This window comes from Rhododendron vialii, chromosome 4a (genome assembly GCF_030253575.1).
Source record: "Rhododendron vialii isolate Sample 1 chromosome 4a, ASM3025357v1".
Lineage (NCBI taxonomy): Eukaryota > Viridiplantae > Streptophyta > Magnoliopsida > Ericales > Ericaceae > Rhododendron > Rhododendron vialii.
In genome coordinates this window covers 24,967,119-24,986,360 of record NC_080560.1, presented here as the reverse complement: position 1 = coordinate 24,986,360, position 19,242 = coordinate 24,967,119, and positions in this window count along the sequence as shown.

Sequence of the window (19,242 nt, the reverse complement as noted above, 5' to 3'; positions counted from 1 at the left end):
TGTCGCCACCAATATAATATGTCAGGGACACCAAAGGTAACATCTTGAGCTACGAAGGCTCAATAGAATAACCCATACCCACTAACCCTTAACTTACAAACATTAAGCCATAAAAACAACGATTTCCACATAGTTCAAACATATATGACAAACAATGAAACATCCACATTCATTATCCAAACTAACGTTGGTGTTCATGATTTTCTGAGTTTCTCCTACGTGACTTCTTGTAGACCGTGTCTCCATTTCATAACCATATAAATCATTTTCAAAATCGTCTTTAACACACCCAACCTCGGTTTCGCCTTTCTGGGTTCCCGAGTCACCCCACAATGGTTCTGCCACACCGGGTTCCCATTGGCACACTTTGCATTGGCTCCTCTCCGCGGATAACCAAGCCACACACCCAACCTCGGTCCTGCCGTTCCGGGTTACCGAGTATCCTCACAATGGTTCCGCCGCACCGGGTTCCCATCAGCACACAAAACACACACCACACAATGGGCTACCATGTTCGGCCACATTGCGGTTTCCAAAATATTTTACCTTTTCAAAACACGCCTTTTCATTAAACCACACCCTAAGTGTCATGTTTCTACTTTCTCGATTTTCGTGTCTCGTTTTCATGCATAGACTCCGCGGTAGGACTTTTCACAAACATAAATCATTCATTGTAATCTTGAAACTAAACTAGCGAGATCATCCAACTCTATATTAGTAATCATGCTCATAACCATCCTAAAGATCAAAATACGAATACTTCTATCAACGATAAAGTCTTATCTTTCGAAAACCGTTCTTTCTTCCTTTGTGGGAGATTCAAAACAGCACATGTTTATTAAAGTAAAAGTAGCTTATTCAACATGCTCATTCTTCCATTATTAAGATACACTTGTTGACTGCCATGCATGGCGATAATAAACGATAGATAACCTTATCTACTTGAAAACTAAATAATAGATAACCTTATCTACTTAAGGATAATGATGAGGATATTGATACTTTGAATCAAGAACATTCTACTTTCTAACGTACGATTCTATGCTATACGTAGAGTTATTGGACTAGGGGTTCTACCTTTCTTCTTGGCGGTAGTGGCGACTATGAAAGGTAAGTTGACGATCAGGTGGAGTAACTTCCTACGGTTGGCTTTCAGTAGTTTCGAAAGAGAAAGGTTTCTCTCGAAACTTGATCTTGACTAAACTACTTGAACTTTTTGGATCGAAAAGGGGTTTTTGGGTGGGTTTCTTGAAGGACTTCAAGAAAAGCTCAAGAACAACAAGAACAAGGCAAGAATGCTAGAATTTCTAGAGAGAGAAGTTGGAGGATGAAGGTGTGAGTTGAATGGCAAACATGGGGTGCTATTTATAGCCAAAAATTTGGCTCCCTCTCCTCCCCCATGGCCGGTCCTCTTTCTCTCTTCTTTCCCATGGATTTTGTTCCATTGTTTGGTCAAATCAAGCCTTTCAATCAAGTCATAGCCTTCCCTCACTTGTCATTCCAATATTAGGCCAAATCCTAGGTTATTATGAAGGTTTCATTGACTTGTCTTGTCCTAGTATGGGCTAACTTGAAAGAAAGAACAAGATTCTAGGCTAAGATTATACTTAAAGTGGTCTAGTCATGGGTTGTCATGAGAATAATAGGCTTAAGGCTATAAGGTAGCTTGTGTAAGTGTCCAAAAGCGTGCACGCACACACACTCTCTCCCTCTCTCGGCCTCTCCTCTCTCTCTCTCTCTTTCTCTCCTTGGTACATATATATATATATATATATATATATACATATATATATATATATGTATATATATATATACATATATATATATATGTATATATATATGCTTATGGTATATAAGTATAAGTATGCCAAGTACAAAGAATCTAGGAAGGTAACTTTGGTGGGTAATTTAGGGTTAGGCCTATTAGTTCCTAGGGTTGCATGCATGCATGGCTAAAGTAGCTTCTTTTGGAAGCAAAATGATGGGATTCTTTGTATGACTTGTCTTGTCATATACATACCTTCATTAGCCAAGCCTAATATTTGTTGGACTTTTCCCTAACATTTATTGTAATGCCCCGAATTTTGGGTACGTTAATGAGGCATTTATTACATAATAAAGAGAGTCTGGCTCATTATTACATCATAAATACATCATGAGTAAAGGGTACATTTATTCAACAAGGAAGGAAACTAGGGTTCCTAATACTACTCTGCTTGTTCTTCCATCCTAGCAAGCTCCTCTGCTCCAAAAGCTTCCACGGTGAACTGTTCGTCTTGAACATCTATAAGGTCTGACACATTATACCAGCGTCGCCACCGATATAATATGTCAGGGTCACCAAAGGTAACACCATGAGCTACAAAAGCTCAGCAGAACAATCCCATACCCACTAACCCATAACTTACAAACAACAGATTATAATAAAACATCGATTTCCACATGATATGTGTATACACAGCTACAAAAGACAATATTAATAACACATCCACAATCGCTATATAACTATCGTTGGTGTCCAAGATTCTCCGAGTTTCTTCTACGCAACTCATCGTAGACCGTGTCTCCATTTTCCGTTTCTCATAAACCAAATCATCATTTCCCAAAATCATTTGTTTAACACACCCAACCTCGGTTCCGCCGGGCCGGTCTCCCGAGTATCCTCACAATGGTTCCGCCGCGCCGGGTTCCCATTGGCACACAATTGCATTGGCTCCGTACCGCGGATAACCAAGCCACGCACCCAACCTCGGTTCCGCCGTGCCGGGTTCCCATTGGCACACACACACACAACTCACATTACGCACCAAAACCGGTCTTAATGTAGTTCCAAAAATATTTCCTTCCTCGGAATACATTTCCTTTCATTAACCACACCCTAGGTGCCATATTTCTATTTTCTCGATTTTCGTGTCTCGTTTTCATACAAAGACTCCGCGGTAGGACAAAAGCAAGCATGAATCTAACAAGATCATCCAACTCCATCAATTCACATATGCAACTCAAACTCCTTGAAATATCAAAATACGAATACTTCAATCCAAATAGTAAAGTTTTATTTTTTTGAAAACCGTTCTTTCTTAGCAATTCAAAACAACAACGTTATACTTGAGTAAGTAAGTAAATATGAAGTAACTAAGGATTTCCTTACCGTTCTTCTAGGCGGTAGTAACGGCTTACGGACGGTAATCGGCGGTTGGACGGAGTAACTTCCTACGGTATGCCTTCGGGAGCTTCGAAAGAGAATGGTTTCTCTCGAAACTTCTTCTTGACTAACACTACTCTACTTTATGGATCGAAAGGTGGTCGGGTGGCGGTTTAGTGGCGGCTTTGGATGAGTTTCTTGAAGAACAGAAGAAGAACTCAAGAACAAAGTAAGAACAAAGGATTTCTAGAGAGAGAAGTTGAAGGATGGAATGAAGTGTGTTGAATGGCATGGAGGTGGCTCTATTTATAGCCAAAATTTGAACTCCCTTTCTCTCTCTAAAGGCCGGCCCCCTCTCTCTCTCTCCATATCTCAATCTTTCAAATGTCAAGCTTGATTGAAAGCTTGATGGGTTAGGTCATGGGGCTACCTAGGCTTGCATGGCTAGATTGTGTACCTTGGATGGGATTTTGGAAGATTTGGTGGATGGAAAGGAGAGTTTGTACAAGATTTGGTGCTTAAACAACCATAAAAGGACAATGAGAGGATAGATTTTTGGCTAGGAAGAAAGATACACTCATGGATTTTGAAAGATGTAAGAAGATCATGGTGATTAAGGCATGTACAACCCAATCTTCTTCTTTCTTTCTTCCTCTCTCTCTTTCTCTCTCCCTCCCTCTCTCTCTTGGGTCACTCTCTCTCTCCCTCTCTCGGCAATCTCTCTCTCTCTCTCCCTCTCTCTCAAGTACACTTATATATATATGCATATAATAATATAAAAGTACAAAAGTATAAGATTCTTCCAAATCCAATAACCATTAAACAATCCTAATTAGACACATGTTCCCATTAAACTAATAAATAGAGTACTTTAGGAAATCTATACCCATATATAATATTGTATAAATGTACACATGCCTATATACACCTAGGTACCAAGAATATATAGCCTAAGATTTCCCCATTAGATTATAATAAAAGTACTAGTACTAATCTATTGACTAGGGTACTAAAAATCTAGGGTTTAGATTTACCCACATATTCTAATGTTTAAAAGTACATGGGAAATCAACCCTTGAATATAAAATAGGATCCTTGTACTTAGTTGAAAGATTTGGGCTATTACCCAATGCATAATAATTCCCCTTGTGGTTAATAACCAATGGACAAAGATTACCCTAACTTCTATTGACCAATGGGTAAAGGCAAAGGTTCAAAAGGTTCAATTAATAACTAGGTGAGTTTGGTTGCTCGGTTCCTCTAAGTAATCGGTTGGAATCTAATTCGATTGGCCCCGAAGGACTAGAATCTAATTACGACGGATTATTGAAAGTAAAAATAAGTAATTCAAATAAAATTCAAATATTTAACGAAATTTTTATTGACCAAAATCAGGGGCGTTACATTTATTGCCCAAAGGTCAAAGGGATTTTGGATATAATTAGGGTTTGAAATGACTAGTCATGGGGTAATAATGATTACCTCTATGGTTTAATGGTTCAATAGGGTTTTGAGGGGTTCATAAGGCTCAAAGATGGTCAAAAAGGTCCAATTAGGGTTAGGGTATTGTAACTAAGTGGATCGGTGGTCCGGTTCCTCCAACCAATCGGTTGGAAACTAACTTTACTAGCCAAATAGGGCTTTTAATCAAGAAATGAATTTTGAAGGGCTAAAATCTAATTATGACGGATTATAGGAATTAAAAGGAAATATTTAAAGTAATATCGAGTAATTAAAAAGAAGTAACAAAATTTAAATGAAATTTTTATTCAATGAAAATTAGAGTCGTTACAAGCTTTGTTATTCTGTTGTATCGTATACTTCCCGGATAATTTTCTTTTTCAGGTGTAGAGCCGGATTAATAGAAATTGAATCGGAGTATATAAGGATTAATTTGGAGAGGTCTTCGAAGAGTTGATAATTTTGGAGCATCTAGAAGATTATTTAGAAGGCGACTTAGGTTTATTTTAGTGATATAATTTATTTATGGAGAAAATAAAGGCCTAAAAGTGTTTGAAATACAGTGTATTTTGAAGTTTATTTTTAGAAAATAGCGGGGCGTTACATAACGCGTATGAGACCAAGAGTTGGTCTCTTACTTTTGAGAAACCAGATTCTGCGGGAGGGTAACTGATTGATTTTCTTGGTGTTGATGATTTCGATTTGATGTACCATCCTTATATTTTGTAGATTTTGTCAATAGTTTAATAATTAATTTAGTTTGGCACATGCACTTGGTGAAACTTAAGTTTTTGAAACGACTTCAACAATTGCTTTACTTAAAATATCTTATCTTGTGGTATGGCCGAATTCAATTCTTGACAAAGAGTGAAGAGTGGAGTGCTATATTCATTATTTTTGCTCCTAATGGCATAATCCATTTTTGAAATCCACGTTTAGATGAAGACGTTTGAACTTAGATAGTATTCCTATGGGCAACTCAAATTTTTTATTTTTTTTTTGTCTTTTTTCTATTCCACTTTTGATGGTCTAGTATAGCCACCTATTTTGAACTTGAAGTTGTTGTATGATTTTCTCTACGACACTTTGAGTGAGGACGGGGAGAAAAGTAGTACTCGTGCTATCGTGTAAGATTTGGTGAATTTACTTTTATGTCAATTTTTGGACTTGGCATAGCAAGTTGGTGCTCTAATCATTTTCGCCAAGTAGGTAGTTGGTACTTAAGTCTTTTGCAGGGTGAACGAGCTATCACACCAGTCTTGGTAGCTTGGGTCTAAAAGTCGGGGTGAATGCGGCATTCAAGAGCTCTAAGCATGGGTGCAACTATGTGTCGCAATTGGAAGGCCAAGAAAGTCTCGACGATGGCCCTGTGTGACGAGTTGTGGTCCCGCCATGGGTCCGAAGGAATGAGCCTTGGAAGCTCTACCAAAGACAAAAGGAGTAAGATGATGCAAAATCCTCAAACTTGGTCGAGGTATAGGGTGGTTGACATTCCACTCCTCTGGTATTTGGTTCTTCTCTCTCCTTACTTTTATGCCTTATACATTGAGGACAATGCACATTTTATTTATTTATTTATTATTATTATTATTATTATTATTATTATTTATTTATTTATTTATTTTTGGGAGGGGGGGTTTAGTTATACTTATAGCTTATGTTTTCGGTTTTGTTTACAAATTTTTAGTGCTATCTTCCTTTGTAAGTAGTGATTTTGCATGCTAGATACTTAAAATATGTTCAATCGTTCTCATAATGACAAGAGTAGTGTATCTTGTCGAATTCGGGTATTTGAATCTATGTCACTCACATATACATGGGTGGTGTGGGTACTGAGAAACCACAGGGATACAAACAAAATTTCCTTCGACATTCGAGCTCCTAGGATGGGTGTGGTAAAATCTCCTTGGGATGGCTTGTCCGAGGATTACCGATCCGACCAAAATGGTATCTATAAATAGAGATAGCTTCTTTGGAGTTTGCCCAAGAATTGCACGATGTGTGATTGCCCATTTTTAAACCTCTTGCCAGAGTTAATTCAATGATCTGTCGCCTTTTTGAAGACTTTTTGTTGCGCCTCTATCTCTGAAGGGCGATAGATAGGTAAATGACTGGGTTAGGAAGGTGTGATGTCTTTCGATAAGCTTTGGAGATAGATAGGGTCAATGACGGCTTCTTTCTTGCTGTTGTTCCGTCCATATTGTAGCACCATCAAAACATTTATGTGTGGTTTATAATTAAATAAACTGGATACGAAATAATACATGATCCCAACTGTTTACACCATAATTTAGTATTTTAGTTTAATATGATCGATTGGGTCAAAATGTTACACGTATGTTACACGTGTCAGCACGTTTTAGACTAACTAATGTAAATGCAATGTGAAGCCTATTAAGGAAAAATCAAGTGGACTGATCGACGGTTAAAGTTCAACTCCAGAACACGTTTCAGAGCGTGAGTTATATACGGAACGTGGACAAGACAATTAATGCAGGCAGGCAAATGAAGTAATTACAACGTTGGGAACATGTGAGATCATGGAGAAACAACCGCCTCGTAGTGGAGCAAGAATAGGAGGCATGGAAGTAACCACTCAATTCAAATCAAAGGAGGGAATTCCATCCGATTTGAATTACAAGTCGAAGACAGCCTATAAATACAAGAATAGAAGATATTTAGAACCCCTCAATCAATCGCCCAAAGGCTTCTACTTTTATCTGTACTTTACATTTCTTGCTCTAGGAGTAGCTTGTAACGTAACTGTCCGTTCGATTGTGTTCTCACCGTCGATCGACTTCTACCTCGAAGAATAATAAAGTCCATTTTGTTGTTCTTCTTTCATCTCCATTCACTTCATTAAGTTTGCTTCCAGAGAAGTCCTGAAATACGGCAAGGGACCAAACTCCACCACCACAAACACCCACATTCCAGCACACTCAACAACCTTTAGTCGATTAGTCGACTGCAAGTAAAAATAGACAAACACCAACACAAAAACAAAATCAAACTTGGGTTCTCCACACACTGCAACAAAACCCACGAAAATCAAGTTTATTATTTGGGTATTCAATTTATGTAATTTCGAATCACACTTAAGTGTTTGGATGTAAGCTGCACTACTAATGGACCAGATTATTGAATTAACTCCGGCAAGGCACCGGAAAATGGGCGACCATACGGTGTGCAGTTTGCGGGCAAACTGCCGAGAAGCTGCCTCCTTGTGGGGGCTTCGGCGATGGCCTCGGTTATCTAACCGGACTACCATTAACCGAAGTCTCATATCAGGCGTGACCGTGTATACTCCTCTGTACTCGCTCGGTGTCAAGTCTCCTGTTGGCGCTTCGGGTATTACCGAAGAACAAGCATTCCGTTAAGATCTCTTGAAAGAGTAGCGCACCAAGAGGGGACCAAGAGCGACACGTGGCGGAAAGAATCATCTAGGCCAGGTCTGGCCATGTGCTTCGTAACCGTCTTATCCGGTGCGTCATTTATGACGTCACCCGAGGCGGTTACCTAAGCGTGATCTCCACGCGTTAGCTTGGAGCCCAAGTTAACCTAGGTCTATAAATACAAAGGGATACTCATCTTTGAGAGGTATGCCATCTTTCCCTAACCCTAGACCTAAAAGCATCTCTCCTTACATCTAACTTGATCGTCGGAGGGTCACTAGGCTATTCCAGCCTTAGTGACTTGTTGCAGGGTCAGCGGCGGAGGAATGGAGCAGCGGAACAGAAGTACTAGTTCAGGCCAAGGTCCCTCCTCCTAAATCAAACCCCTACAATTGGCGACTCTGCTGGGGACCTAGCCACCCTTTCAACTTTCACCTCCCCCTTTCTGCTCTGTTAAAACATCCAAAATCAAACATGGTGGAGATCGACGACGCACATCACGGTGGTACCGCCCACGGGCTCGGTTCCCTCGTGGACCACAGCCTGGCTTCTGGCGGAGCGGCCGCCCTTGGAAAGACCCACATATCCATCGAAGTTGGCGCCGGAGCGTCAGCTCCAGACGCAGGCCCATCTTCCGAGCTCCATTCCTACATTTGCCATCTCGAGCGAAAAATCGACGACCTCACGACGGTCGTGGACCGCGACAGACACGTCCGAGACGAGTTGGCAGAGATCAAACACCTCCTCATCTCCCCATCTCATTCCTCCGGGAGCCGCAGCGGAAGGACAAACCGTCGCACCCCCCCATGCAGTCACGAAGCCGGGCACCTTCTAGAGCACAGACCCCGCCCTTCAGTCAAGGATCGTCTCGAGTCACCAAGGGCGGCGGACACTCGAGCCCCAAAAGACGCATCGCATAGGGATCGTTCCCGCTCCCCTGTGCAACTTCGAAAGAGGCCATCGGCCTTTGACAGGCTCGGTGGTGGGAGCGTCTCTGCCTCCTCCACCCACTCGGTCCTAGTGGGCAGGACAGGTCGGGAATCTACCCCTAGCCTCACAAGGGCAGCCAGGGGGGATGACGGCCTTGTCGAGATCCAGACCAGAGGATACCGAGAGCGCCTGAAGGGCCCCCGAGCCAGAAGTCCCATCGTCTCACACCCCGGCGGCGCACACAGCAGGAGCCCGATCACCGAGCGCCTCGAGCCTTCCGCTCGGGATAGCTACCGTCATTACCACCAAGAGCGTTTTCCCAGGAAATCGGTTAGTATTAATCCAAAGAGAAAAGAGCATGAACGATTGGACAAACTCGTCCCCAAGAAGCGTACAGCGACTGAGCATCCAGACGGCCCCGACCATTCGATCCGACCTCATCGCGATGCGCGACTTGCACGACTCATGACCTCTCCCTTCACAAGAGAGATCGACTCGGTTACCCCCCCCCCCCCCCCCCCCCCAAGGGATTCTCCCAACCCAAGTTTGCCAAATATGACGGCAAGACCGAGGCGTACACTCATCTGGTTCAGTATAAAACTGTCATGTCTCTATTTCTTCGGAATGAACCCTCGGACGACGCCTTCCTGTGCAAAGTGTTTCCTGCAAGCCTTGGCAACCTGGGCCTCACCTGGTTCAATCAACTCCTGGCTCGGTCAATCTCCTCGTTCGATTCCCTCTGTGATGCCTTCATGGCCCGGTTCGTAACGAGCAACAAGCACGAGAAGGAGATCGACTCCCTCTTAGCCCTCCGGAAGAAGAACAACGAAACGCTTCGGCAGTATGCCGGCCGTTATTGGGAGTTGTTCAATGAAATAGAGGGTTGCGACGGCGTCATCTCTGCCCGAGGATTCAAGCTCGGTCTCACCTCCCAAGATGAGCAAGTCTACGACGACCTCGCTCACCATAAGTCAAACTCCATGAAGGACCTTATGACTCGAATTGAGGGCTGGTGTCAGCTCATCGAATCCAAGGCAGAGAGAGGCATTGGGAAGCCCACGAGTTCAAAGACGTTAAACACCTCGGTGTCCATACCGGCTCCCCCACCTGTCCCAACATCGAAGAAACAAGTCAACACGATCAAGCAGTCGCCGAGGAGGGGACCGAAGCCAAGTGACTTCAACGCCGAAAAGACCGTCTTCACTATTCCTATCTACCGGATCATCGATCAAGTAAAGGATCAGCCCTTTTTCTCCTTCCCAAATCAAAAGCTAGGAACCGAGAATGGGAAAATCAAGAATCCCATCGTCCGATGCAGTTACCACAGCGAACAAGGTCACTTCACCACATCTTGCAAGCCCTTCAAAGCCTACTTGGAGCAGCTTGTCGCGGGAGGCCACCTCGGCAACTTCATCGATCATGAAAAGACGACGGCTCGGGCACAACGGACCGAAACAAATACGGAGGAAGAGGTCCAGACAATCCACGTCATACACGGTCCCTTGAACCCCGAGGCCGCTCAAGTCATCCGAGCAGAGTTGAATGAAGCCTCCTCCTCAAAGCAGGTCATGTTAGTCGGCCCCGAACCAAAGCGCCCTAAAACCGATGACGGCTCCAAATGGACGATAACGTTTACCGAGAAGGATCTCGACCGCGTCCAGCTTCCCCACAACGACGCCCTCGTGGTCACGCTACGCATCGGAAATTTCAACGTCCGTCGCGTCCTCGTAGACCAGGGTAGCTCGGCCGAAGTCATGTATTACTCTCTTTTCAAGGATCTGAAGATTCCCGAGACCGACCTCCGTCCCTCCGAAGTTCCCCTTATCGGCTTCAACGGAGCTCCTGTCTGGCCCATCGGTATGATCACTCTTCCTGTCCGTGCCGGCTCGGTAACTCTTGAAATGGAATTTGTGGTGGTCGACGTCCCTGGCCCTTACAATGCCATTGTCGATCGAACCTGGCTGCATAGGCTTAAAGCGATTGCCTCCACTTATCACCAAGTGGTACGTTTCATTGGCACTCACGAGCACCAGGAAGACTTGTACGGAGACCAAACCGCGGCCAAGCAGTGCTACTTCAACGCCGTCCGAAGCACCAAACAGACCTCCCGGGTGAATCTCATCGAAACCTCCGAAGCCCCAGTTTTGGAGGACGTCGGTAGATCCCCCGACGACAAAACCATTGAAGACGTGGCCACCATCCCAATTACCGAGGACGGCTCCCGCTTCTTCCTTGTCAGTTCTTCACTTAGTGATACTGATCGGAATGAGACGGTAGCTTTTCTCAACCGAAACATTGAAGTGTTCGCCTGGACCCCCTATGAGATGCCGAGGCTCGACCCCTCTTTCATCTGCCACGAGCTCAACATCGACAAAGCCAAACGACCGGTCGTACAGAAGGCATGACGGTCCTCTCCTATTCACTCCGAGGCCGTCATTGAAGAAGTCAACCGACTCCTAAACGCTGGGGCAATCAGAGAGGTCCAGTACCCCAAGTGGTTGGCTAACCCCGTCGTAGTCAAGAAGAAGAATGGCAAATGGCGTGTCTGCGTCGACTACTCAAACCTCAACGACGCTTGCCCGAAAGACTTCTTTCCTCTTCCCCGTATCGGCTAGCTCGTCGACGCCACCTCCGGACACGATCGACTAAGCTTTTTGGATGCGTACCGGGGCTACCACCAGATCGCCATGAGTGAAGGCGATATTGAGAACACCGCCTTCATTACCCCCCACGGGATCTTCGGTTACCTTGTCATGCCCTTCGGTTTAAAAAATGCCGGAGCAACTTTCCAGCGAATGATAACCAAGATGTTCGAGCGATTACTAGGCGACACTATGCTGGCGTACATTGACGACATGGTGGTTAAAAGTCTTCACGCCGGTGATCATCTAACTCACCTCGCCGAAGTCTTTGAGATACTCAAGAATCACAAACTCCGCCTCAATGCCGAGAAATGCGTCTTCGGCGTCAGCTCCGGCAAATTTCTCGGCCACCTCGTCTCCCGACGTGGTATTGAGGCCGATCCTTCCCAGATTCGAGCTATTGATCAGCTCTCGGCTCCCGACAACAAGCGCGATGTTCAGCGTCTAACCGGCATGGCTGCAGCCCTGAATCGGTTTATAAGTCGTTCTTCGGACAAATGTCGGCTATTCTTCGCACTCCTGAAGGGTAGCCGACGAAGCTTCAATTGGACGGAAGACTGTGACCGAGCCCTACAGCGACTAAAAGAGTATCTTTCCGCGGCTCCACTCCTCGTCACTCCTCAGAACCAAGAGGACCTTTTCCTCTACCTAGCTGTCTCTCCGCACGCTGTGAGCTCGGTGCTCGTCCGACAGGAGGGCCGAGAGCACCAGCCAATCTATTACTCCAGCAAAACCATGACTCCCGCCGAGACGCGTTACCTCCCCCTGGAGAAGCTCGTGCTCGCCCTCATCTCAGCCTCCCGAAAGCTTGCCCCGTACTTCCAGTCGCATCGCATCATCATCCTGACCGAGTTCCCCCTCAAATCTCTTCTCCGGAAGGCCGATCTCTCCAACCGAATCTCACAATGGGCCGTTGAGCTTGCCAATTTTGAAATCCACTTTCAGCCTCGAACAGCAATAAAAGCTTAGGTGCTGGCCGACTTCATTGCCGAGCTTACACCGCCCAACATATCCGCTTCGGAACCCACCCCGAGCACCGAGGCAGTACTCCAGGCCAACCCTAGCACAGCATGGCAACTTTTTCACGGAGATGTTTGGAAAATGTACGTCGATGGTGCCTCCAACAGCCGAGGCGTAGGTGCAGGCGTCGTTCTTCTCTCACTTTCCGGTGTCTTGCATGAAAGCTCGTTCTCCATCAACTTCCCAGCTTCTAACAACGAGGCCGAATATGAAGCACTTATCTCGGGACTCAAGACTGCCGAAGCCATTGGCATCGAAGAGCTCGTCGTTTACAGCGACTCTCAATTGGTGGTTAACCAACTCTCTGAAGAATATGAAGCTCGGGATGATCACATGCATACCTACCTCAGCGCCGCAGTCCAGCTCATTCAACGCTTTAAAGCAATCAGGGTCGAGCATATCTCAAGGGAACAGAACGCCCATGCCGACGCCCTCGCAGGGCTCGCTTCGGCATTCTCATGTACCGGACACCGCTCCATTTCCTTCAATTCTATTGACAAGCCCAGTTTTGAGCTCGAAGATCTACAAAAGGAAGTACTCAACATAGAGTTTGGCCCGAGCTGGATGGATGAAATCGTCCTTTACCTGAGGGATGACTCCTTTCCCACTGACAAAAAGGAGGCTCACCGACTCCGACACAAAGCCGCTCTCTTCTGGCTCAATCCCAACGGCAAGCTTTACCGAAGATCATTTACCGGGCCATACTTATTGGTTGCGCACCCACATCAAGTTTCGGGCATCATCGAAGAGCTTCACGCCGGCGGCAGCGGTTGTCACTCCGGTGGACGGTCACTCGCCCACCGAGCCATCACTCAGGGGTATTGGTGGCCGACAATGAAGAAGGATTCTGAGGAGTTCGTCAAGCGTTGCAAGAAGTGTCAGATGTTCGCTCCCATTATCCATCAGCCGGCTCGGGACCTTAGCCCTCTCACCAGCCCCTGGCCCTTCTCCCAATGGGGCATGGATATCGTTGGAAAGCTCCCAGTCACTCCGGGTGGATTCAAGTTCCTCTTAACCGCAACAGATTATTTCTCGAAATGGGTCGAGGCCGAGCCCCTGGTAACCATCGAAGAAACAGACGTCATCCGCTTTGTGTGGCGCAACATCATCTCACGCTTCGGTGTGCCGTTCGCCATAATTACTGACAATGGAGGGCAGTTTACAGGGCAGAAGTACCGGGCCCTTCTTGACGAATACGGTATCAAATGGGACACATCCACTCCGGCTTACCCCTAGGGCAACGGACAAGCCGAGGCTGCAAACAAGGCAATTTCATCTGGACTTAAGCGACGACTCGAGTCACGGCGAGGAAAATGGGCCGAAGAGCTACCCAGGGTACTCTGGGGCTACCGTACGACGCTTCGGCGATCCACCGGTCGCACTCCTTTCTCCTTGGCATTCGGAATGGAGGCGGTCATCCCACTCTAAGTCGGACTCCCAACAATGAGAACAGAAAATTTTGATGAGTCGGTCAACAGCAACACCATTGCTTCGGACCTCGATTTAGCCGAAGAAGAACGGGACAACGCAAGGATCAAACTCGCTTCATACCAACAGGAGGTTGCAAAGGGTTACAACCGAAGCGTGCGCCTCAGGTCATTCAAGCCTGACGATCTCGTTTGGAAAAAGGTGGTGGAGAAGTCCAAAAAGCGAAAGCTAATGCCCAATTGGGAGGGTCCTTACCGAGTTCTCAAGCACCTCGGATCGGGTAACTACAAATTGGAGAAGCTGGATGGTTCCCCCATTGCTAAGTCATGGAATGCAAACAACTTGAAGAAGTTCTACGGATAGTGCTCGGTTACCCAAGCCCGTTTGATGTTTATTACGTTGCATTTTCTTTTAAGAAAGTTTTGAAGGCAATCTGCTTATGTATTGACAGTACTCCACCGAGTTTTAATGAGAATTCTCTTTGGCACTATTCGTACACTGATTGTTTAAATTACTTATACTTGGTTCGTTCTTGCCCGGACCATTTTATACCGACTTCAGGGATATTGTTCTCCCATAGGTGATACCCTCGGACAAAATTCCCACCAAGTCGCCCAGGCCTCTTCGGTCGTCTTGATTTCTGGTCACTCGCTCTAAGGATACTCGGCCTCTCTCTCCGAGCCCCTTATACCGACCCACCAGAAATTTCCCACTGTTCGGACTCGCTGCATCACGAACCTATGACAGAAGCCATACCCCTTCGTGACCCCGCCCTACGTCCCTAGCAGTAATACCATCCCGCCTCTGCTCGATAAGTTCATTTCTATTAATAAGCAGGGGCGTGCAAAGTCAAAAATTCATTAAACAGGTGCTTCTGATTCGGTCCCTACCAGCCCTCCCACTAGCTGGGGCTTCGGAACGAGTCATTTTTTCTTGATTAAACATCTTTTTTATGCTTGGCAAAACGATTCGGTTAACGCTTAGGTTAAACTTGTTTCTACAAACTTTTCAAGTCCCACCGAAGCAGGGGCATCATAACCTAAGGAGCAAACCAATCAAACAAGCATTTCAAAGATAAAAGCATTCAAGAAAAGAAGAGCATTCATTCACAAATTAACTACTTCGGTATCAAACAATTACAAACCCTGGAACGGCAAACTCCAAATGTTCGGAGCCGTCCAGTTAACCGACTATTCAAACAAAAGATTGAAGTGTTTTTCAGAAAAGGCAAAGTTCCTATGCATCATCAGGGAATAGGGGCGCTGGGATCAAATCGCTTCTCGGACGCTCACAGCTCTGGGTTCGGCACCTGCTCGCTTTCCTCCACTGGTAGCACGAGCTCTCCAGGAGGGGGCTCAGGCACGGTTCGAAGCTCAGAACCTTCTGGCAGTGTAAGCTTGCTAATCAAAGCCTCGTGCCCATACCGGAGCCCATCCAAGAACCGGTCTCTGTAGAGCTCGGCCTCTATTTCTCGGACTTGTTTCTTATATTCTACTCCGGCTGCGTCCCAGCCTTCATCGTAGCCTTTGTTCTTCGCAAATTCCACCTCCTGGGCTCCAGCAACCCTCAAGGTGTTAGCATCCTCTTCAGCTTTTGTGGCCCTCCCCTCAGCGGCCACCCATTCCCGGTCGCACCTCTGGAAGTCGGCTAGATAAAGGTCACAAGTTTCCCTCGCCACCTTCAGATCGTCCTCCTTCTGAGCAAGGGTTCTCTTCAGTAGCTCTATCTCCTGCTCCTGTGCCTTGCATCGGTCACTCACCACGAGCGCCCGAGCGCCGGCCTACCAACACAAGTAAAAATGATCGAGTTTCAACATTCAAATCAAGGGGATAAGAAAAGTAACTTTATCAAGGGGATAAGAAGAGTAACTTACTTTTAGAAGCGCCTGCGCTATCTCTCCTGTGAGATCCTCGGTGCAGCCCTCGACGGCTCGGGTGTCCTTCGGAAGAATACACGACCGAAGGAGCCCAAACGCTGTCCCAATGTTGGAGGATGCACTATCGGCGTGATGAATTAGGCGCCCCGAGTAGTGACGAACCTCAGGGGCCCACGGGACCTCCCTCGCCGGAACACGAGTCCCCGTGTCGGCTCTTCCCCTGCTCTCCACATCCCCCTCATCTCCTCCGGCTCCTATCTCGTCTATCAAGATCGGCTCCCCGCCCCTTCCTTGTCCGAAGGCTTCTTCTTCGGTCCGAGCCCTCTTCTCCGGAGGCTCCTGAGGAGAAACAGGGACTACCCTCGAAGTCCCGGCCCTCGGTGAGCCAATCATGACCCCAGCGCCCCGTCCTAGTGGCCTCTGGCGCCGAAGGTTGAGCACTTCTCTTCCACGACCGCTCATCTCGTCGCTGAGCCCTGTCCTCTCTGGGGTCTCTTGGTCAATTTTTTCTCGGATCACGCCTCGGGGACCAGAATCTCCAACTTCGTCTTCTGTCTTCCCAGCTCCTCCTCCCTTACCTTCTCCTCTTCCTCGGCTTCTCCCTCGGCCACGTCCTCGTCCCGCTCGAGGAACACCTTGCTGCCTCAGCTTCTTTTTCAAATAGCCGGTATAGGTCGGTTTGTATCCAAGCAGATCAGGCACATACCGACTCGTGACAGGAATGGCATATGCAGCTGTTATCCGTGCTCGGATAGCCTTTCCTCGAAGCTCTACAACGATGCCCTCGGCTGAAAAGCAATGGAAGAATCAGTATACGATGAGGAAAGGAAAAATGTGCTAACATATACAGAAGGCAAAAAGAAATTTCTACCGACCAGGAGCCCCGTTTTTGAACTGAACCGTAGTGGCTGTGTCCGCGCTCTCCCCAGGCCCAAACATAAAATTCCCTGTAACCGACACGTAGATGCTCGCCCATTCTTCCGAGTCGGGAAGATGGTCGATAAGGAATGTATCATACCCCGTCCTACAGGAGAGGTAATGTCGATCGCTCTCTCGGTTGACTCCAAGGAGGTAAACACCGAAGAGCTCCTCGAGTCCAAACGTAAGGTTATATTGCCTCCTCAGTTCTATGATGTTTGTAATGATCCGGTAGGAATTCACCGTGAGCTGAGAAGACGTGAGAGAGAGGGCTCGGAGAACCCTTCGAACGAACTGATGTAGGGGGAATCTAATGCCCCCCTCGGTGATGGCCATCAAGGGGAAGATCAGCGCTCCCTCTCGGTGTGGAAGGTCTTTGAGGTCACTGTTCGGTAAAATCCGAACGTCAACGTCATGGGGAACGCTGTACACCCTCTTGAATTCAGCATAAGAGGCCGAGGAGCCATCAAAATATTGGTTTCGGTATGGGCATGGCCTCATCGCCCTCCTGCGTCCCCGAACTTCCTCGGGGGCATCTGCGAATGGACCCGGACCTTGGTTTGAGGTACTTGGGGCTTCCATCTCTTGGGGGACGAATGTCGTCACCTCACGAGGAGCTCTCGAGGGTTCGAATGGTTCAACGCAGTCAATTGGAGTCCGAAAGAATGCCCTCTCCCGAAGTGTCTGGCGAATATCCTCGGGAATTTCGATGGGAGAAGAGCCCGAACTACTGGAACTGTCCAAAGAGAGCTCGATGACCATTCGCTTCTGCCTAACCAAGGAAAGGAATACAAAAAACCCGTTAGCTATATGCTCTGGGAAAAATCAAGATCTAACGCTCGGTGTGGAATGGTCATCGCTCCTCGGAACCCTCGGGCAATCAATTCCTATGAAGGCGCTTCCCTCTTGGAAGAATTTTTGAGGTTCAGAAGTCCATTCCCTTGGTATCAAGATGAATCTAGGTCTCGGGATGAGTTTTGGCCTCGGGATGAGTTTTGGCCTCGGATGAGTTTAGACCTCGGTAAGAGCGTGAGCAGCGCTGGAGAAGCCCAGCGCCGCCTTAAACCAGGCGGCGGCGAGCGGTTGCTCAGCCAGAACAAATGCAGAAAACGGCGAAAAACTCAAAAACAATGGTCAAAACGTGAAGATTAAAGCAAGGAGATCGACATACCTCAAGTTCGTGCAAGATCTCCCAACCAAAACGATCAAAATCTCGATTGAAAGCTGGAAGTAGACGGCGGCGGTGGTTCAACTTCAGAAGCGGAGGAAAAGGTGACGATCTCACCTCTGTCTCTCCTATTTATAATGGGAGAGATGGAAAGCTGCGCCGGAAACGAGGCGTCGTGCACCGAGCCGTTAGATCATTGACACGTGTTATCATCGAACGACTAGTATCAAGGACTCTGCACCGAGGACAGGTGCCGGATATTCAGACCTTAGGCATGTTGACGCGTGTCACCGAAGCGACGTTTCGTACCAATCAGCTGACATGGCACGTGCCGAGACAGCCTTTCTATTTTGAAGACCTCGGCAACTGCTGACACGTGGCTCTCGTCTCTGACACATGCAGGATGGGATCTACCGAGGCAAGTTTACTCTCTGGTGGTTCTGTAAAGAAAGGGTCCGAGGTCTGATATTTCGCATGATGAGGTCAAGACCCTGAAGCAGGCGTATAAGGCTCCAGGGCCTTGAGGGGCTATTGTGGGGGCTTCGGCGATGGCCTCGGTTATCTAACCGGACTACCATTAACCGAAGTCTCATATCAGGCGTGACCGTGTATACTCCTCTGTACTCGCTCGGTGTCAAGTCTCCTGTTGGCGCTTCGGGTATTACCGAAGAACAAGCATTCCGTTAAGATCTCTTGAAAGAGTAGCGCACCAAGAGGGGACCAAGAGCAACACGTGGCGGAAAGAATCATCTAGGCCAGGTCTGGCCATGTGCTTCGTAACCGTCTTATCTGGTGCGTCATCTATGACGTCACCCGAGGCGGTTACCTAAGCATGATCTCCACGGGTTAGCTTGGAGCCCAAGTTAACCTAGGTCTATAAATACAAAGGGATACTCATCTTTGAGAGGTATGCCATCTTTCCCTAACCCTAGACCTAAAAGCATCTCTCCTTACATCTAACTTGATCGTCGGAGGGTCACTAGGCTATTCCAGCCTTAGTGACTTGTTGCAGGGTCAGCGGCGGAGGAAGGGAGCAGCGGAACAGAAGTACTAGTTCAGGCCAAGGTCCCTCCTCCTAAATCGAACCCCTACACTCCTTATGATGGAGTAAATCCGAGGAAATTGATTTTTGCGCTCCATTTTTTACTGATGATGCTCCAATTTTAACGTGAAATTACTAGTAGCTTCATAAACAAAGTAGAGCACCATTAGTAAAAAATAGAACGCGAATATCAATTTCCTAAATCCTATTGGGCAAAATA